The sequence below is a fragment of the Leuresthes tenuis genome, unplaced genomic scaffold, assembly GCF_036924035.1.
Source record: "Leuresthes tenuis unplaced genomic scaffold, fLeuTen1.0.hap1 SCAF_14, whole genome shotgun sequence".
NCBI classification, from domain to species: domain Eukaryota; kingdom Metazoa; phylum Chordata; class Actinopteri; order Atheriniformes; family Atherinopsidae; genus Leuresthes; species Leuresthes tenuis.
The window spans coordinates 33,118,985-33,140,988 of NW_027325368.1; the positions used below are offsets into that span (position 1 = coordinate 33,118,985).

The 22,004-nt window shown below is 44.1% G+C and overlaps 1 protein-coding gene and 1 pseudogene across 1 annotated transcript in view; one reads left to right on the forward strand and one right to left on the reverse strand.

Annotated features, from left to right (window-relative positions):
* Positions 1–22,004, forward strand: part of LOC140268581 (casein kinase I-like) — a 181,200-nt gene that overhangs the window by 44,274 nt on the left and 114,922 nt on the right. The window lies entirely within an intron of this gene.
* On the reverse strand, positions 15,682–18,206 carry LOC140268241 (general transcription factor II-I repeat domain-containing protein 2A-like; annotated as a pseudogene).

Sequence of the window (22,004 nt, forward strand, 5' to 3'; positions counted from 1 at the left end):
TTAATTGAAGTTAATCCAGACTAGCTTTGAGGGCAACATTGTAAATAGTGGGACTTTCACAGTACCCCTGGCATAACCGGGTAAAAGTCCAAGATCTCCCTTCAAACTCAAAACCAAGCCAAAATGGGCTATCAGAGTGCACTGGCGCAGAGAAAAATGCATTAGACAAGTCAACCACTGAAAAAACTGTGCATCTGATGTAATTTGAGACAAAATAGTGTGTGGGTTGGGCACAGTAGGAGCACATGGCTGAACTGCAGCATTCACCGCTTGGAGGTCCTGTACAAAACGCCATTCATCTGGCTGGCCAGCATCTTTAATCTTTTTAACAGGAAACAATGGAGTAAGCACAGGTGAATTTTCACAAGGAACAATAACGCATGTTTTCTGAAAAGATTGAAAAACAGGTTTAATCCCTTTAACTGCTTCAGGCTTCAAAGGGTATTGTTTTTTACATGGACAAAAGTCTGATTTAGTGGTGACAATTACTGGTTCACAGCCTTTTATCAAACCCACATCATATTTGCTCTTAGCCCAAAGATCATTGGGCACTTCAGCCAACATGGGTATCGAAGACAAATCTGTTTCAGATAAAAAACATGCTTCAAAATGTGATTCTGTGGTAGGAATTAATTCCACAGTTCTTTGACAATGCACTGTACTCAAAAATGTTTTTTTGTATGCTGTCAATCGTTTAGAAAACATCAAATTTGGATCGGCAGGTGAAACAGTCCAATCAGTTTCTTTCTGACATGTAGCAACAAACTCTCCCACACCTTGCCAATGCCAGTGTGTAGGTTTGGCCAAGGAAATGTGAGGGCGAGTACCACAAATATTAAAAAAATCAAATTGCTCTGGAGTGAACAACACAGTCAGTGCTGCAGTGTGTGAATTCCAAAATAAAGTAGTCGTACATATTTTATCAAAAGGAGTGCAAAACCACTTCTTCTCATAGTCATTGTCAGGCCCCAAAGAAATGTGTGATGTGCAGTGCAAATCAGCAGGTTGCATGAAATCAGAAAGGGGCGAAACTAACGCTTTTGCTTCTTCCACTAGTTGTTGTGAAAAAGGAGAGCTGGGAAGTTTCCACTCATAAGCATATGTAAGTGCCGATGAATCAAACTGCACTGCTGTGAAAACTTTGTCAGGCTGTGACATAACCTTAACACCCTCTGGTGTAGAAGTTAAAATAATGCCTAATTTACACATGAGATCACAGCCCATCAGGTTAATGGGACACAACTCTGATAACAAAAATGAGTGTTTGAAGGAGAGCTCATCGGGAGTGACATCACGCAATGGACGTTGTCATTTTCTCCTTCACAACCTGGCCTGAGGCAGACATAGAGTAAACGTGGTTTCCACTTAACTTTGGAGGACAATCAAACTCCCCTGACGTCACTACTGATGATGTAGCCCCAGAGTCAATCATAAATGTTTCTTTTTTTCCCTTAATAATAAGTTGAAAAGTTGGAAAAGCTTTGTAGGGATCAGATGTTAAATTAACATAAGTTCCTATATTCTGAGAGAAATATCTTTGCTCTACGACAGAAATAACATGCAAAACTTTACTACGTGAATCACAGTCGGCAAGCGTTTCTTCACTGCACAGAGCAGGAAGAATGTGTGTGTGTGTGTGTTGTGCTATCATCCATTAGTGGAGGCTCCGCTGGCGCGTGACGTCCAGAACCTGCCTCCCACCCTCAGTCAGCCTTTTGCCCAATTTCATCACTTTTCAGCTGTGGACAGTCCTTCTTCCAGTGTCCAGTCTGGCCACAGTAAAAACAAATATTCGGGTCATAGCTCTGGCGTGGCCCATTTCGACCTCCTCTCCCACATCCACGTCCTCGGCCTCGTCCTCTGTTTACACCAACTGCGTAATACATGGTCAAGGCTGCCAAATGCAGCTCCTTTTCACACTTGTCCCTTTTGGTTGTCTAACGCGTCTCAACTTGGTTCTGAGCATGGCGAGCATATCGGCGAACGTCAACCAAACAAGGACCCTCACACCATCCCACGTAAATGTTCTTTACTTCAGTGGCGACATCTGGCATGAGGCCTTTAATTATTGCATTGCATGCAATACTCTCCCATGGTCCTGGTTCATTACCCAAATCCGTTGGTCTCTGATGACCGCTGTGCTTGCTGACTTCCTCAAGGATGCGGTGTACAAAATCATCAGTCCCTTCACCGGGTTTCTGTTTGCAGGTGTAAATGTGGGACATATTGATTTTGGTTGGAATTTGAGTGGTGATGGCTTGACACAGTCTTTGGATGGCTGCTTCATATTAAACGTTATCATTATGTCCTCGTTGACTGTTGGTAGGTCGCAAATCCAGTTGTGGCATACTGGCCTCTATTTTGCAGAGGTCGGACGGTTTGAACTTTTTTGCCAATATGCGACACAATTCAACCCCGGTCGGGCGGAATTGTGCGCAGAAATCTCGCAACTCGTCAGCTAAACGGGGTCCAGAATTCTCTGGATCTGGTAAGCATTGTGATGCTTCAATGATGTCAGTCTCAGTCCAGGGTCGATAAACCAGTAATGGTCCAGTGGGACCTGCAACTTCAACCATAGTCATGGTTTGGATCTGGTTTTGTTTTTTCTCGTGGGGAAAGGATTTTTGTCACTTGCGTTAAAAGTTCTTGGGCAGGTACGCTGAGGAACCAAACTTCTTCCTTTTCCTCATCATCAGACCTATGTAACTGATGTTGTGAGGATGATGGAATTTCTTCCCGAGGGAGGATTGAAGAAGTCCCTTCCTCCCGAGAGCCAGAGGCTTGTGGCAGGGCTGGCTGTTGTTGCTGCAGGCGTCGAGGTCAGGAGGGCAGGAGTCCAGGTCTGGATCTGGCACAGCGAGAGCGCTCAGGGTGGGGTAAAGAGGTGCAGAAGGAGAAGAAGTGTTATCAGTGGAATATGGTGGTGGTTTAAAAGAAGATTCAGTCTTAATCAGAGCTGAATTATCTTTTCGTCCACATACTAAATTATCATCATCATTCCGTCCTGGCATTTGTTTAACATTTTCCTTTCTTTCTCTTAATACCCTTTCTTTTTCCAACATTCTATACCTTTCTTACATTCCACCAACCGTTCCCAATCTTTAAACTTCATTTTCTTTTTTGCTTAATCTCTTTCTCATATTTGCAAAACTTTTCTTCTAATTTTCTTATTTCTAACATACTAAAAGAACCTTCAGGTGGAAAACCCCAATTTTCTAGCCAATATCTAGTCCATTTTACACTCTCTGGACCATATTTCTTTTTCATTTCATCATGCTTAGGTCCCCCGGGAGGGTCAAAAGTCTGAGACCTACTGTTTCCCATTCTCGGACTTGGAATGGGGAAATATATTCCTTCACTCAAAGGACGTCTCCAATGGGGACCTTAATCTGTACTCATACTTCTTCGGAGTACTTCAGTCACACTTCTTTGGACTGCTTCAAAAGTTTCAATTACCCGTGAAATCTCTGTCTCACTAATGACACAACCGGGAAACCCTCTTTTATTCAAATAAAAACTAAAAAGCAGTCATATCGCCTCAGACTATCATATTTCAAAAATGATCACAGTGCTGGTATTCAGGAAACGGACCTGCCAGTCTTCTCTCTCCGAAAAGGCCTTGAAGGTATGAGGCTAGAACAGCTACTTCAGTCCAGGCTGGCCATGCACTGCGGTCCGGTCCAGAGACACCAATCGAGGGATCCTGTTCGTGACACCAAAATTTTGGTGGAAATTTACTAACGCACAGAGTCAGTTATTTTTTTCTGAGGAGATAAGAGGCTTTAATAATAATATCTTGCAAGAGAGAACAACACAGTACAGAATACAGAGTTGCTCTGACCACTGAGGCAAAAACACAGTTATATTGCCCGCTTATCACGTCATCTGTCTTTGGGTATAGTTGATTGTTCTTCTATCTTTCCTCCCCAACCATCAGTTGAGGTTACCCAGACACAGTCGTAAATACCTTGTCCCCCTTAAAGTGCAGCTATCTCATTATAACAAGCCCACCATTGTAAAGAGGAATTTAAGAAAAACAGGGCAGGTTTGTACCTTGCAGCTCGGTCATTTGCAGGTTATACACAGTAACACTCAATACAATGCATATAAGAATTAATTTTCCATTGCAGTGCCAATGCCAAAGGCAACGCACACATATTACTACTGTGCATACTTATCTCTCAGCACAGCATCTTCCAACTGCCAGTCCTTTTTACATGTTTCTTCTCTTTTCTTTACTCTTCTGCTTTCAAAAAGCTCCAGCTCCTTTCAAAAACACATTTCAGGCCTTTTGAAACTACAGCAAATAATCTTCTGCTAAATTTTCACATTTTTCTTCAGTGTCTCTCTTATTTCTGAATTTATTCACTTTTTGTTTAGCATTTTATTCGCTTTCCTGTATTTTTCTGCCTTCATTTAGTTCCAGGTGGCTTAAATATTCACATTTTTCTGCATTATGAACAGAATTCATCTCACATCTCCTTCTTTAAACCTTCAATTTTTTCTGCTAGGACTTGTAACTTTTTTTAAGACATTTAATCAATTCTTCCTTTTTTCCAGTAAGTTCAAGTCATTCCAATGTTCAAATGTTCAATCTTCAAATTCTTTCAACCCAGACTTCAGCAACTGGTTTTCTGCTAAATGTTCACTATTTTCAACTTTTTGAGCATGGTCAGCTATCCTCATTCAGCTAATAAGCATTCTCACTGCTGTTTCGCAGGAACAGCTTTTTCTAGGTATGTCATTTTTAGTTTTTATCTAAACTTTTTAAGTGATCTGCATTTTTCTTACATTTTGTTTTATTTTATAATTTTTTGACAATGTGCACTGCTACCAGTATCAGACAGTGTACACAAGAGAAGAACTGTTGGCACTGTCAAGGATTGGTGACGGAATTAAACATACAATTCCGACCGAGTTAAAAAAGCTGTACTGTGGATGCAGAGCTGGAGCAAAACGAAAGGCAAAGAGGGACAACAGGAGCTGGAGGTACAAGCCTTTTCTGCCCTCTGTGATTATGGGAAACGCTAACTTGCTACCAAACAAGTGTGATGAGCTAGAGGCGCTTGTACGGAACCAACGGCTGTGTAAGGAGAGCAGTTTGATCTGTCTGAGTCCAGGCTGAAAAACAACACACCAGACTCCTGTGTGGACATACCCGGCTTCACAGCCGTATGAGTGGATCGTGACCGGAGTACATGCAGCAAGTGGAAAGGTGGGGGTATTATCCTGTTTTTTAATCAGAGATGGGTTGACCCCTGCAATGTGACCGTTAAGGAGAGGGTATGTTGTCCAGATATTGAACTGCTGTCAGTTGGTTTCCGTGCGTTCTATGCGCCCAGAGAGTTCCCAAATACAGTCGTCATCGTTGTTTACATTCCACGGGGGGCAGCACAGACAACAGCGTGTGACGTGATACATGGCGCTGTTGCTAGGATACAGAGCCAGCATCCGAAGGCATTCAATGCAATCACTGGAGATTTCAACCACGTCTCTTTATCCTCCTGTCTGACTGTCTTTGTACAGTATGTGGGCTGTCCAACACGTGGAGAAAATACATTTGAACATTTCCATGTGAAGCTGGCTTCATTGGAGAGTTGAGGTTGCGACTTAGCGGCTTTGCTTTGCTTTGCGGTAAGACGTATTGCATCACTTCCTGTTGCCTTGTGTGTGCACTGTGACATTTCTTGCTCCTCTTGAACTACTAATAATCACCTTATTTCTCCCTATAATTCACATCTTGCATAGTTAACTCTATCCCATACTTGTTATATTCTATATTAGACTCTATTGGATTTTCTCAAAGTGTTCACAGACCTACTCACTGTCTTAATCATACCCTTGACCTTGTGCTGACTTATGGCATTGAGAGTGAACAGTTAACAGTGTTCCCTCATACCTCTGTCTTGTCTGACCAATTTTTGATAACGTTTGAATTTACACTACCGGACTGTACGACTTCTGAGAAGAATTTTACATATAGGTGTCTGTCAGAGAATGCTGTAACCAGATTTAAAGAGTTGATTTCATCATCCTTTTCTTCACTGCCATGTGCAGATAAGACAGAGGACGGCTACCTAAATTTTACTCCAGTAGAAAATGACTCTCTTGTTGACAACACTGGACAATGTTGCCCCTCTGAAAAGGAAGGTAATCAGTCAGAAGAGGTTGGCTCCTTGGTATAATTCACAGCTGCATGCGTTAAAGCAGACTGCAAGAAAGCTGGAAAGACAGTGGCGTTCCTCTAATTTAGAAGAGTCTCAATTAGTCTGGAAAGATAGTTTAATAACGTATAAGAAAGCCCTTTGTAAAGCTAGAACTGCTTATTATTCATTATTGATAGAAGAGATTAAGAACAATCCCAGGTTTCTTTTCAGCACTGTTGCCACGCTGACAAAGAGTCCGTTCCCAGGCCAGCCGAGAGACATAGTCTCTCCAACGTGTCCTGGGTCTCCCCCAGGGTCTCCTCCCAGTGGGACGTGCCCGGAACACCTCCCCAGGGAGGCGTCCAGGGGGCATCCTAACCAGATGCCCGAGCCACCTCATCTGACTCCTCTCAATGCGGAGGAGCAGCGGTTCTACTCCGAGCCCCTCCCGGATGACTGAGCTTCTCACCCTATCTCTAAGGGAGAGCCCAGACACCCTGCGGAGGAAACCCATTTCGGCCGCTTGTATTCGCGATCTTGTTCTTTCGGTCACTACCCACAACTCGTGACCATAGGTGAGGATGGGAACGTAGATTGACCAGTAAGTAGAGAGCTTCGCCTTCTGGCTCAGCTCCCTCTTCACAACGACGGGTCGGTGCAGAGCCCGCAACACTGCAGACGCCGCACCGATCCGCCCGTCAATCTCCCGCTCCATTCGTCCCTCACTTGTGAACAAGACCCCGAGATACTTGAACTCCTCCACTTGGGGAAGGATCTCATTCCCGACCCGGAGAGAGCATTCCACCCTTTTCCGGCTGAGAACCATAGTCTCGGATTTGGAGGTGCTGATTCTCATCCCAGCCGCTTCACCCTCGGCTGCGAATCGCTCCAGTGAGAGCTGAAGGTCACGGCCTGACGACGCTAACAGAACCACATCATCTGCAAAAAGCAGAGACCCCATTCTGAGGTCGCCAAATCGGACACCCTCAACGCCCTGGCTCCGCCTAGAAATTCTGTCCATAAAAGTTAGGAACAGAATCGGTGACAAAGGGCAGCCCTGACGGAGTCCAACTCTCACCGGAAACGTATCCGACTTACTGCCGGCAATGCGGACCAAACTCTGGCACCGGTCATACAGAGACCGAACGGCCCCTATCAAGGGGTCCGGCACTCCATATTCCCGGAGCACCCCCCACAGGACTCCACGAGGGACATGGTCGAACGCTTTCTCCAAGTCCACAAAACACATGTTGGGCGAACTCCCATGCACCCTCCAGGATCCTGCCGAGGGTATAGAGCTGGTCCACTGTTCCACGGCCAGGACGAAAGCCACACTGTATCTCCTGAATCCGAGGCTCGATTATCCGACGGATCCTCCTCTCCAATACCCCCGAATAGACCTTACCAGGGAGGCTGAGGAGTGTGATACCCCTATAGTTGGAACACACCCTCCGGTCCCCCTTTTTAAAGAGGGGGACCACCACCCCAATCTGCCAGTCCAGAGGCACTGTCCCCGATGTCCACGCGATGCTGCAGAGGCGTGTCAGCCAAGACAGCCCTACAACATCCAGAGCCTTGAGAAACTCAGGACGGACCTCATCCACCCCCGGGGCCTTGCCACCGAGGAGCTTTTTGACCACCTCTGCAACCTCAGCCCCAGAAACGGGAGGCCCCGTCTCCGAGCTCTCCGACTCTGCCTCTTCCGAGCACGTGTTGGTAGGATTGAGGAGTTCCTCGAAGTACTCCCCCCACCGACTCACAACATCCCTAGTTGAGGTCAGCAAAGCCCCGTCCCCACTGTAAACAGTGTTGACTGTGAGCCGCTTCCCCCTCCTGAGACGCCGGATGGTGGACCAGAATCTCTTCGAGGCCGTCCGGAAATCGTTCTCCATGGTCTCACCGAACTCCTCCCAGGCCCGAGTTTTTGCCTCAGCAACCGCCGAAGCCGCGGCCCGTCTGGCCTGTCGGTACCTATCAGCTGCTTCCAGGGTCCCACTGGCCAAAAAGGCCCGATAGGACTCCTTCTTCAGCTTGACGGCTTCCCTCACCACTGGTGTCCACCAGCAGGTTCGAGGGTTGCCGCCACGACAGGCACCGACCATCTTACGGCCACAACTCCGATCAGCTGCCTCGGCAATGGAGTCACGGAACATGGCCCATTCGGACTCAATGTCCCCCACCTCCCCCGGGATATGGTTGAAGCTCTGCCGGAGGTGGGAGTTAAAGCTCCTTCTGATGGGGGATTCTGACAAACGCTCCCAGCAGACCCTCACAATACGTTTGGGCCTGCCAGGTCTGATCGGCATCCTCCCCCACCAGCGGAGCCAACTCACCACCAGGTGGTGATCAGTTGACAGCTCCGCCCCTCTCTTCACCCGAGTGTCCAGGACATACGGCCGCAAGTCCGATGATACAACCACAAAGTCGATCATCGAACTGCGCCCAAGGGTGTCCTGGTGCCAAGTGCACATATGGACACCCTTATGTCTGAACATGGTGTTCGTTATGGACAGTCCATATGCACAGAAGTCCAACAACATAACACCACTCTGGTTCAGATCGGGGGGGCCGTTCCTCCCAATCACACCCCTCCAGGTCTCACTGTCATTGCCCACGTGAGCATTGAAGTCCCCCAGCAGAATGAGGGAGTCTCTGGTAGGAGCATTCTCCAGTGCCTCCCCCAGAGACTCCAAAAAGGGTGGGTACTCTGAACTGCTGTTTGGCGCATAGGCACAAACAACAGTCAGGACTCGTTCCCCCACCCGAAGGCGGAGGGAGGCTACCCTCTCGTTCACTGGGGTAAACCCCAATGTACTGGCACACAGCCGGGGGGCAATAAGTATGCCCACACCTGCTCTGCGCCTCTCACCACGGGCAACTCCAGAGTGGAAGAGAGTCCAACCCCTCTCAAGAGGACTGGTTCCAGAGCCCAAGCCGTGCGTCGAGGTGAATCCGACTATATCTAGCCGGAACCGCTCAGCCTCGCGCACCAGCTCCGGCTCCTTCCCCAACAGAGAGGTGACATTCCACGTCCCAAGAGCTAGCTTCAGTAGCCGAGGATCAGACCGCCAAGGCCTCTGCCTTCGGCTGCTACCCAGCTCACATCGCACCCGACCCCCTTGGCCCCTCCCACGGGTGGTGAGCCCGTCGGAAGGGGGACCCACGTCATCATTTCGGGATATGCCCGACCGAGCCCCATGGGCACAGGCCCGGCCACCAGGCGCCCGCTGCCGGGCCCCACCCCCGGGCCTGGCTCCGGGGGGGAGGCCCCGGTGTCCCATATCCGGGCAAGGGATCACGAGGTCCAAATTTTTTGTTCATCATAAGGAGTCTTTTGAGCTGTTCTTTGTCTGGTCCCTCATCTAGGATCTGTTTGCCTTGGGTGACCCTACCAGGGGCTTAAAGCCCCGGGCAACATAGCTCCCAGACTCATTGGGGCACGCAAACTCCCCCACCACGATAAGGTGACAGCTCAGGGGGGATTGAAAAGACAAGATTGATGGAATTCTTCCCACTATTATCAATGATGTATCATCAAGTAGAGCAGCTTTAGAAGTATCTTTAGAACCTGATTTGTATTTAGACGGCTTCTTCCCAGTTGATCTTTCTGAGCTAACAACAGCAATAGTCTCTTCTGAACCATCAACTTGTATTTTAGACCCAATCCCAACCAGACTGTTCAAGGAGGTTTTCCCCTCAATTGACACTTCCATATTGGATTTGATCAATCTGTCTTTGTTGACAGGATATGTACCTCAGACTTTTAAGGTTGCTGTAATTAAACCTTTACTTAAAAAACCTACTCTTGATTCAGAAGTGTTGGCTAATTATCGACCTATATCCAGTCTCTCTTTTTTGTCTAAAGTTCTTGAAAAAATAGTTCAACTTTGTGATCATTTACATAGAAATAATCTGTTTGAAGAGTTTCAGTCAGGATTCAGAGTGCACCATAGCACAGAAACAGCACTGGTTAAAGTTACCAATGATCTCCTCTTAGCTTCTGATAACGGACTTGTTTCTGTGCTTGTCCTGTTGGATCTCAGTGCTGCATTTGATACGATCGATCACAGCATTCTGTTACAGAGACTTGAACATGTTATTGGGATTAAAGGAACTGCATTAGGTTGGCAGTTCCATTAATCCATATTCATCTATTTATATTTATCCAATTTGTTCTTGTAAATGAAGAATCTTCCTCACACATCGGAGTAAGTCATGGAGTTCCTCAGGGTTCTGTGCTTGGACTAATTGTTTTTACTTTATACATGCTTCCATTAGATACCATTATTAGACAGCATGGCATAAATTTCCATTGTTATGCTGATGATACTCAGCTGTACTTATCTATGAAACCAAATGAAACCAGTCAGACAACAAGCATGTCTTAAAGACATAAAGACCTGGATGACTCAGAACTGTCTAATTCTAAATTCAGACAAAACTGAAGTTGTTCTCTTTTAATCTGAGCGCTTCAGGGAGAAATTGACCAGTTATGTAGTTACTCTAGATGGTATTTCCTTGGCTTCTAGTTCTACAGTGAGGAACCTTGGAGTTTTTATCAGAATTTATCATTTATCATTTGACGCGCCTATAAAACTGGTTTCTAGGACTGCCTTCTTTCACCTTCGTAATATTGCTAAAATCAGGAACATCCTGTCTCAGGGTGATGCAGAGAAACTAGTTCATGCATTTGTTACTTCAAGACTGGACTACTGTAATTCCTTATTATTGGGCTGTCCCACATATTCTCTGAAAAGCCTCCAGCTGATCCAAAATGCTGCAGCCAGAGTTCTGATGAGATCTAACAGGAGAGATCATGTTTCTCCAGTTTTAGCTTCTCTTCATTGGCTCCCTGTTAAATTCAGAATAGAATTTAAGATTCTTCTCTTCACATATAAAGCTCTTAATGACCGAGCTCCATCATATCTTAAAGATCTCATTGTAAGATATTTTCCTAACAGAGCACTTCGCTCCCAAACTGCAGGTTTACTTGTTGTTCCCAGAGTTTATAAAAGTAGAATGGGAAGCAGAGCCTTCAGTTATCAGGCCCCTCTCTTGTGGAATAAGCTGCCAGTAAATGTCCGGGAAGCAGACACCCTTTCCACTTTTAAGATTAGGCTTAAAACTTTCCTTTTTGATAAAGCTGATAGTTAGGGATAGCTCAAGTGATCCTGAAACATCCCATAGTTAAGCTGCTATAGGCTTAGACTGCTGGGGGACCTCATCGGTCACACCTTTCCTCACTTTGCTCTCTTTTTCCTCGTTCAACTTCTGAAATGATATTATGTACATGTGACATTATTGTGGTTATTAACTTGTGTTTCCCTGTTCCAACAGGTGTCCTTTGAATGGTGTTATGGTGTTTATCCCCCCTCTTTTCCCTCTTTTCTGTCTTCTCAAACCCCAGCTGGTCGAGGCGGATGGCCACCCTTCCTGAGTCTGGTTCTGCCAGAGGTTTCTTCCTGTTAAAAGGGAGTCATTTGTTTCCACGGTCGCCACAGGCACGCTCAGGACGGGAGATTGGACTGAAGACAAGTTTTTGGTGCAATCTGTTGGTTTCCTTAGCTAGGATATTGTTTTTTGAATTGGCTCTATATGAATGAATTGGATTATTTTTAAATGGATTAATTGGATTTAATTTGATTATGATTACAATTAATTGAATTCCAATTGGCTTGAACTGGACTATATTATTTATCATTATATTATTATCAAGTGCCTTGAGATGACAATTGTTGTAATTTGGCGCTATATCAATAAATCTGAATTGAATTGAATCTGTGCCCTGTGATGGACTGGCGACTTGTCCAGGGTGTACTCCGCCTTTCGCCTGATGACGGCTTGGATTGGCTCCGGCCCCCCGTGCGACCCGACTGACAGATTGACGGTATAGAAAATGGATGGATGGATGAATTGAATCTGTTTTATGCTAAAAATAAGGTATGGTCTATCTACAATCCACATACAGACCTTGTGTACAAATACTTCATTTTACTACCAGATCTTTCAGGAAGTGGTAGAGACTGGGCTGTAGTGCTGGAGGAAGAAGAAATGGACACTGACATGGACAGGAGGGTCAGCACCATCATTGAGTACATTAACTTCTGTCGGGCTGACGGGCTGACGGCTTTGCTTTGCGGTAAGACGTATTGCATCACTTCCTGTTGCTTTGTGTGTGTGCACTGTGACAGTTCTCGCTCTTCTTGAACTACTAATAATCACCTTATTTCTCCCTATAATTTACACATCTTGCATAGTTAACTCTATCCCATACTTGTTATATTCTAACGCTCACTCTTACAGATCTTTAGTTTTTATTTTTCACTTTTTAGCGTTGTGTCTGGTTCTCTAGCTTAGCATGGCTACCAGTTCTCTTCCTCTATCTCCTGCTTTCACCTGCTCCGTGTGTCAGATGTTTAGTTACTCCTCTGCCTCCTTTAGTGGTAATGGTACATGTAACAAATGTAGTCTTTTTGTAGTTTTGGAGGCAAGGTTATCTGAATTGGAAGCTCGGCTCTGCACTGTTGAAAACCACCCGATAGCGAGCCAGGCCCCTTTAGTCAGTGCGGAGCCACCTAGCGTAGCTAGCTCTGTTAGTCGTCCCCGAGCAGATCCCGAGCAGCCGGAACTTAAGAGTGGCTGGGTGACTGTCAGGAAGAGGAGTCATAGTCCTAAAGTCAAGCCCGTGGTTCACCATCAACCTGTCCACGTTTCTAATAGATTTTCTCCACTCAGCGACACACCCGCTGAGGACAAAACCCTGGTAATTGGCAGCTCTATAGTCAGAAACGTGGCATTAGAGACACCAGCGACCATAGTCAAATGCATTCCAGGGGCCAGAGCGGGCGACATAGAATCCTATTTAAAACTGCTGGCTAAGGATAAACGTAAATACGGTAAAATAGTTATTCACGTCGGCGGTAATGACACCCGGTTACGCCAATCGGAGGTCACTAAAATTAATGTTGCATCGGTGTGTAATTTTGCCAAAACAATGTCGGACACCGTAGTTTTCTCTGGACCCCTGCCAAATCTGACCAGTGATGACATGTTTAGCCGCATGTCCTCATTCAATCGCTGGTTGTCTAGATGGTGTCCAGCAAACAACGTGGGCTACATAGATAATTGGCAATCTTTCTGGAGAAAACCTGGTCTGATGAGGAGAGACGGCATCCATCCCACTTTGGAAGGAGCGGCTCTCATTTCTAGAAATATGGACGAATTTATTAGTCATCCAAAAACATGACATCCCAGGGTTGAGACCAGGATGCAGAGTTGTAGTCTTACACACTTCTCTGCGGCTTCCCACCTGATGCTGCCCCCCCCTCAATCAAAAAACACAAAAGGAGCAAATCCTCTTGTGCAAAAAAAAATTAAAACAAAAACTTTAACTGAACAAAAACATCAAACTATTAAATGTGGTTTGCTGAATATTAGATCTCTCCCTTTGAAGTCTCTGTTAGTGAATGATTTGATTTGTGATCATCATATTGATATATTTAGTCTTACAGAAACCTGGCTGCAGCAGGAGGATCATGTTAGCATTAATGAATCAACTCCCTCTGACTATTTAAATGTTCACGTTCCTCCAACCACAGGCAGAGGAGGAGGAGTGGCAGCTATCTTCAGATCAGGGTTACTAATCAGTCCTAGACCCAAGATTAGTTTTAGCTCTTTTGAATCTCTGATTTTCAGTTTTTCCCAAAGTGGAAATCACAAAAACCTCTTGTGTTTGTTGTTGTGTATCGTCCGCCTGGCCCTTATTCTGAGTTTCTGTCTGAATTCTCAGAGTTTTTATCCCAGTTAGTGGTGAGTACAGATAAAGTCATTGTAGTGGGTGACTTTAATATTCATGTAGATGTTGAAAATGACAGCCTAAATATTAACTTTAATTCTATATTAGACTCTATTGGATTTTCTCAAAGTGTTCACAGACCTACTCACTGCCTTAATCATACCCTTGACCTTGTGCTGACTTATGGCATTGAGAGTGAACAGTTAACAGTGTTCCCTCATAACCCTGTCTTGTCTGACCATTTTTTAATAACTTTTGAATTTACATTACTTGACTACACGGTTTCTGAGAAGAATTCTACATATAGAAGGTGTCTGTCAGAGAATGCTGTAACCAGATTTAAAGAGTTGATTTCATCATCCTTTTCTTCACTGCCATGTGCTGATATGACACAGGATGGCTACCTAAATTTTACTCCAGTAGAAAATGACTCTCTTGTTGACAGCACTATAGCTTCAATGCGTACAACACTGGACAATGTTGCCCCTCTGAAAAGGAAGGTAATCAGTCAGAAGAGGTTGGCTCCTTGGTATAATTCACAGCTGCGTGCGTTAAAGCAGACTGCAAGAAAGCTGGAGAGACAGTGGCGGCGTTCCTCTAATTTAGAAGAGTCTCAATTAGTCTGGAAAGATAGTTTAATAACGTATAAGAAAGCACTTCGTAAAGCTAGAACTGCGTATTATTCATTATTGATAGAAGAGAATAAGAATAATCCCAGGTTTCTTTTCAGCACTGTTGCCAGGCTGACAAAGAGTCCGAGCTCTGTTGAGCCATGTATTCCTTTAACTCTCAGCAGTGATGATTTCATGAGATTCTTCATCAATAAAATTGTTTCTATCAGAGAGAAGATTAATGGAATCCTTCCCATTATTATCACTGATGTATCATCAAGTAGAGCAGCTTTAGAAGTATCTTTCGAACCTGAATTGTATTTAGACAGCTTCTGTCCAGTTGATCTTTCTGAGCTAACAACAGCAATAGTCTCTTCTAAACCATCAACTTGTATGTTAGACCCAATCCCAACCAGACTGTTCAAGGAGGTTTTCCCCTTAATTGACACTTCCATATTGGAATTGATCAATCGGTCTTTGTTGACAGGATATGTACCTCAGACTTTTAAGGTTGCTGTAATTAAACCTTTACTTAAAAAACCTACTCTTGATTCAGAAGTGTTGGCTAATTATCGACCTATATCCAATCTCCCTTTTTTGTCCAAAGTTCTTGAAAAAATAGTTGCAGTTCAACTTTGTGATCATTTACATAGAAATAATCTGTTTGAAGAGTTTCAGTCAGGATTCAGAGTGCATCATAGCACAGAAACAGCACTGGTGAAAGTTACCAATGATCTCCTGTTAGCCTCTGATAGCGGACTTGTTTCTGTGCTTGTCCTGTTGGATCTCAGTGCTGCATTTGATACGATCGATCACAGCATTCTGTTACAGAGACTTGAACATGTTATTGGGATTAAAGGAACTGCATTAGGCTGGTTTAAGTCATATTTATCTGATAGATTCCAGTTTGTTCTTGTAAATGAGGAATCTTCCTCACACGTTGGAGTAAGTCATGGAGTTCCTCAGGGTTCTGTGCTTGGACCGATTCTTTTTACTTTATACATGCTTCCATTAGGTAACATTATCAGACAGCATGGCATAAATTTCCATTGTTATGCTGATGATACTCAGCTGTACTTATCTATGAAACCAGATGAAACCTACAGGTTGGTCAGGCTACAAGCCTGTCTTAAAGACATAAAGTGAACTTCATCACTGAGAATGTCTGTTCACATACATAAGTAGATCCAAAGAGGACTAGAATCCTCTGAGCATGCCTCCTCAGGTGTGGAAAGTTCTCCTCTTTGAGGGAGGAGTAAAAATCCAGCAGTGAGACTGACCTGAAGTGCTCTGCCAGAAGCATGTCAGACTGCAGGTCAATGAGTTCCATCTGAACATCACTTGGTGCATTATCCACACTGCAGTTGAAGGGAGGCGAAACCATGTGCATTTCACTTTCAAGAGTTTTGAAATCTTGAAATCGCCTCGAAAACTCTCCATGCAGTGCTTCTAACATGGATGAGTACTTGTGTAGGTGATCGGCTGATCTTGTGGCTTCCTTTAGTGTTGGCAGGTGGGTCAGAATGTTGTCCTTCACTTGGCTTGAGAGAAGCTGCAACTTTCTCATGAAAGCCTTCACTGCACTGTACATCTCATGTACAAAAAGGCCTTTGCACTGCAGTTTGACGTTGAGTTCATTCATGAGTGCAGTCACATCCACAGCGAATCCAAGGTCTGCCACACAGTCTTCATCTGAAAGCTCTCTGATGTCATGTCCTTTCTTCACACAGAAATCCTGAATCTGGTCTCTCAGGTCCAGACACTTTTCAGCACTTTGCCCAGGCTGAGCCACCTGACGGTGCAGTGATAGCTTATGTCACCACGTCCAATCTCATTTTCCTCCAAAAGTGCAACAAATTGCCTGTGATTTAATGCTCTCGCTCTGATGAAGTTAACTGTTTTAGTTTAGTTACAGCATCAACAACATGTTTAATTTTTAACACTGTCTTGCACAACACTTCCTGATGTATAATACAATGCAAAAATGTCAATTTCTGCACAGGGTTAATTTCTGTCACTGCAGCAAAGCAGCCCCAAAACATTGCTGAGCCTCCTCCATGTTTCACTGTAGGGACAGTGTTCTTTTCTTCGTATGCTTGGTTTTTGAGTCTATGAACAGAGTTGATGTGCCTTACCAAAGAGCTCCAGTTTGGTCTCATCTGTCCAAAGGACATTCTCCCAGAAGCTTTGTGGCTTGTCAACATGCATTTATGCAAATTCCAGTCTCGCTTTTTTAGGATTTTTTTTCAGCAGTGGTGTCCTCCTTGGTCGTCTCCCATGAAGTCCACTTTGGCTCAAACAACGACGAATGGTGCGATCTGACACTGATGTACCTTGGCCTTGGAGTTCACCTTTAATTTCTTTGGAGGTTGTCCTGGGCTCTTTGGATACAATTCCAACGATCTGTCTCTTCAATCTGTCATCAATTTTCCTCTTGCGGCCACGTCCAGGGAGGTTGGCTACTGTCCCGTGGGTCTTGAACTTCTGAATAATATGAGCCACTGTTGTCACAGGAACTTCAAGCTGTTTAGAGATGGTCTTACAGCCTGCACCTTTAAGATGTTTGTCTATAATTTTTTTTCGGATGTCCTGGGACAATTCTCTCCTCCGCTTTCTGTTGTCCATGTTCAGTGTGTTACACACCTTTTCACCAAACAGCAGAGTGACTACTTGTCTCCCTTTAAATAGGCAGACTGACTGATTATGAGTTTGGAAACACCTGTGATGTCAATTAAAGGACACACCTGAGTTAATCATGTCAATCTGGTCAAATAGTTTTCAATCTTTTATACAGGTACCATCATTTTTGTCCAGCCCTATTTCATTAGTTTTTTTAAAAATAATTATGTTAATCAACATGTCAAAAGTAATGGCTGATTTTGATTATGTAATTTTCAATGAATTTTTATTTATTGTTACTTCTGTAGGTTTCAAGCGCTTTCAGTGAGAATTGTGGGTTTTTCCTTCTTTAACTGAGGGGTACCAACAATTTTGTCCACGTGTGTAGCTTGTCCTGACGGCTGCATCTCTGGGGGTGTGAAGTTTGGTAAAAAGTCCTTGCTGGGTTTGCAGTTTTGCTAGCAACACATCAGACTCCCTCGCGCGCTCTTTGTCAGTCAGATTTCTGTATTTATCCTCATGCTTGGTGGTGTAGTGGCGATTCAAATTATAATCTTTAAACACAGCGACCTGTGTACCACAAATTAAGCACACAGCGTTACCTTTAATTTCTGTAAAGAAATACTTGGCAGTCCATGTCTTGTTGAAAACACGGCATTCATTATCATCTTTTCTTTTCTTAGCGTGAGCTGACATCTTGGGGTAATCTGGCTAGCATCACTTGGCTGTTCACCTTCACTCACACATGCGCACGCATGGAAGTAACACAAACGTAGCGCTTTCAAAATAAATGCAGCACAGTTGTATTGCACGCACGACATAAATATTTGTTTAATTTATGTTGTAATTTATGGTTGGCAGGCAAGCCGGACAGGGACGCACAAATTACGTGGGCCGTAATTTGCCCAGGTCTGCTCTATCGGCACCTGGTCAAACTGTCATCAGTCTCTCACATGAGGCATTGTGTTGTTTCTCCTTGAACTTGTAGTTACTGTCCTCCAGCTTTTTCTCTTTTGTGTCAATCCTGGAGCTCATCCTAATAATCATTGACAATCATCTGTGTTCACCTAAATTTGCAGACAGGGTGCATTAAAGGGTTGTTTTAAAAGGCACAAAGTCACAAATATTCTATGAGGGCCTGTACGTTTAAACTCATTCTAGACATTGTTTTTATAGGCTCTGTGTATAACTGTAGCGCGATTTCAGAGGGTGGCAAACTGTATAAATGAATCACCCCACTCATGTCTTTCTATCTTAATTTTTATTCACTGGCAAAAACATTTCAACAACCAGTAAAACAAATTAAATTGAGGTAAAAAGAAAAAATAGAAAAAACAACATCAGTCGGCTGTGTGTCCTCCACGTCTTTGTGGTGTGTGCTTCAGATGTTCTGAAGTACAAATCCTGATGAAGTCCTCTGTGGTTGTGCCATCAAATTTCATAACTCTATCTGCAGGAGTAGAAAAAGAACAGTGATTAGAAATATGAAGACAATCTGCAAGTCCCCATAAGCAAAAATAGGTTGCCTATGTATCCACTACCAATACTAGATTTATACAAAACTTTCAAAGCAAATGTTAAAAATAGCCATGGTTGGCATTGTATCTTTAATGTCAACAAGAGAGGAAATGATTTGTCTAATCAAGTTATTATTTACAGATTGGCAGGGGTTAATTTTCTTCCCGCAGTCAACATGAAATATGGGCTCACCTTGTATTGCTTTGTAAACCTTTGTCCTCTCCGAAGGTTTATTGCCCTTTTCCCCTTCCCCTTTATATTAAAGTTTGCTATCATGGCATTAGTGACGAGCCTAAAGAAAATAAATTACAATTATTTATGTAGGAACAACATCACACAGGTCATCAAGCCTCAGTGTACCATAGGTCGCCACCCACTTTTCTCGAAAAGCTGGTCTTCAAGACCACAAGGTATTGTGTAGTGAACTTTTAATTTTGTTTAATTTTCACTTATTATGACATGCTCAGACATTGTTTTATGCCAACAAGTAGAGATGGATCAGAAATTGATGTTATAATGGGAGTTAATGGCGTAATAAATGTCTGAAGGGTAAAAGATGAAACTTCTACACAGTGTTTATAGTCCTATTTATCAAAGGTTTCATAAAAAAAAACTGAAATGCAAAACATGTACCAAAGGGTGCACAAGGATGAAGCAAGAAAAAAGGCAAATTAAGGCTGGCATACAGACTGGTCCACATCCAGAAAATTAAGTTCAAACAGAGCATCCAAACATCACACATACACAAAATCTATACTGTATGTAGAAACATACCTGTCAAGGACTTTGGACACAGTTCTTGCTGTTCTTCCCACCAACTAGTGAAATTTGCAGTTCCCGATAGAATAAGTCCATGATAAAGGTGACGGACACTTCCCAGAGGAACCTAACAGTGTGTGAGTGCATTGTATTGTGTTATGCTAGACCAGTGTTTCCCAACCCTGGTCCTCAAGACACACTGCCCTGCATGTTTTCCATGTTTCCCCTGCTCCAGCACACCTGATTCAAATGAATGGGTCAGGTCTTTAAAGCTCTGCAGAGCTTTAGTGTCGGCTTTAGTGTCCATTATCAATACAGTAGATAGTGTTGGAGAAAGAAAAAAGTTATCAGACATGACAGAAACCATTCAACAATTGGCAGTAGAAAACCAAAAAAGCCATTGCTATAATTGAAAAGCAGTTTGTGTTGAAAGAGAAAACAGTAGGGGAAAAGAGAAAGTTGTACTATTAAGTTTCTCTCTCTCTTTCCCAGTGTCTTGTCGTCTCACACTACCCCTAGATCAATGCTTATCATTACCAAGGCAATGGGAATGTCCTTCTTCCATCGGTCACTGCATCTGCACCACAGGAAGTTTGATTTAGAAATCACCATATGATCATCATATGACAAACTTTTCAACGGATTTGAGCAGCATTAGAAAAGAAATAATAAATGTGAAATAACATAATTAGGGGTGCATCGGTACTAATCACTGAATAACAAAGTGCTTTGATGAAATTACATTCTTTAAACAACTCACCATGCCTTGGCCTGTCATGTAGGGGTCTGGTAAGTTCACTATGGCATTACCCGTCATACCTGGACCTGACAGTGTGCCTTGAACAATCACTATGGTGTGGCTGCCTTGAACGATCACTGTGGTGTGACCCATCAGGTCTGCACCTGGTTTGAGTAGGGCAGGGATGTCCACATCCGGACCTCTGCAGGACAGCGGCCCTTGAGGACCGGATGTGGACATCCCTGGGGTAGGGGGTAGAAATAGAAGAGGCAAAGATAAGTAGGAATGGGATACAAACCCTGGTTCGGGTAGGGAGTAATGAAAGTAAAGAGGCTGCCAGAGGTGGAGGCAGGACAAGACACACTAGCAGATTTAGCAGAAAAACTCAACTAAACAGTCCTACAATCACTAAAAATTCCAGCAAAAACAAGGCCATACAGACAACTTACCTAAAATGGCCACCTGGTTTCAAAAGGCTCACATGGGCCACACCCTCCACTTAAATATGTCCTGGATATCTTCCTTGCTTCTTCCAAGAGTCTGTTTACTCTAAGTGCTCCCCCTGCTGGGCCCACAGTTACTATTGCTTATCCTAGTCCAAATCCACTGACTGACTTTACTGCATCATCTGACACTTCCTTCACAATTTTCCTCACACTCTGTCACTTATATCCAACTCCCACAACAATGAGACAACAGACTTTGCATCAAATCCTCTACATCCTACTTCCACTGGACAGATCCTAACTTTCCATCCTCGCTGCTCTGCTTCTGCCCCAACTCCACATTTTCTTTTCATATGCGTCTACTATTAATTCCTCCCAAGCAACAGTCAGCTCTATGAAATAGACTCTCATTCTACTCCTAGACCACAAGACTACATCAGGCCTTAGACTTGTAGAGGCTATTTCCTGGAGAACAACAAGTTTATATCATAAATCTACCTGCATCTCCCAATCACAAGCATCCTCTGAGCTGCTTTGCCTCCTTATTGTCTTATTAACTTTCTCCCCCTCTTGAACAAACTGCGGCTGTAGCTCAGGAGGAAGAGCAGTCGCCCACCAATCGGAAGGTCGGTAGTTCGACTCTGGCTTCCCCAGGATACATGTCGAAGCGTCCTTGGGCAAGACACTGAACCCCACGTTGCTCCCCCAGTGTATCATTGGGGGTATGAATGTGTATGAATGCTTAGAAAGCACGTAGTTATATCCTAAGACGTGCTGTATGAATGTGTGTGAGTGGGGTGAATGCGGCATGTAGTGAAGCGCTTTGAGTGGTCAGCTAGACTAGAAAAGCGCTATACAAGTACAAGTCCATTTACCAATTGCCACTCTCTTCACCTTAGACCCTCCAAAATTCACCGGCCTTTGTTTATCTTCAATACCTGCTGCTAAGCTTCTTAATACTTGGTTATGTCACCACGTATACCGGCCTTGTGACAGACTGACCTTACAACCTGACAGAATGTGGTTTAGAGTTGGAGTACCTGAACATAACCAATTCAAACACTGTCTCTGCTTAGCCTAAGCCACTGCCTTTGTACCCCTTAACATTTCCTCTTGTCTATGAACCTGCTCAACAACTAGCTTTCTCCTCTCCTTGGGACCTTTTCTACTCTTCACCGGTTTGCCTGGGCGAAACCCCAAGCCTCCCCGGCCTATTTGAACATTACCCACAATCTCTGTATGTCTAAGAGTTGCTTCTGCCTCCTGATCTGCTCTTTCTTGGATTCCATTTGCTCCCCTTGGTTGGGTTTGGAACCACCTTACTAACCTCCACATCTTTTCTCCCAGCTAACAGGAGCTCTATCCTAACTT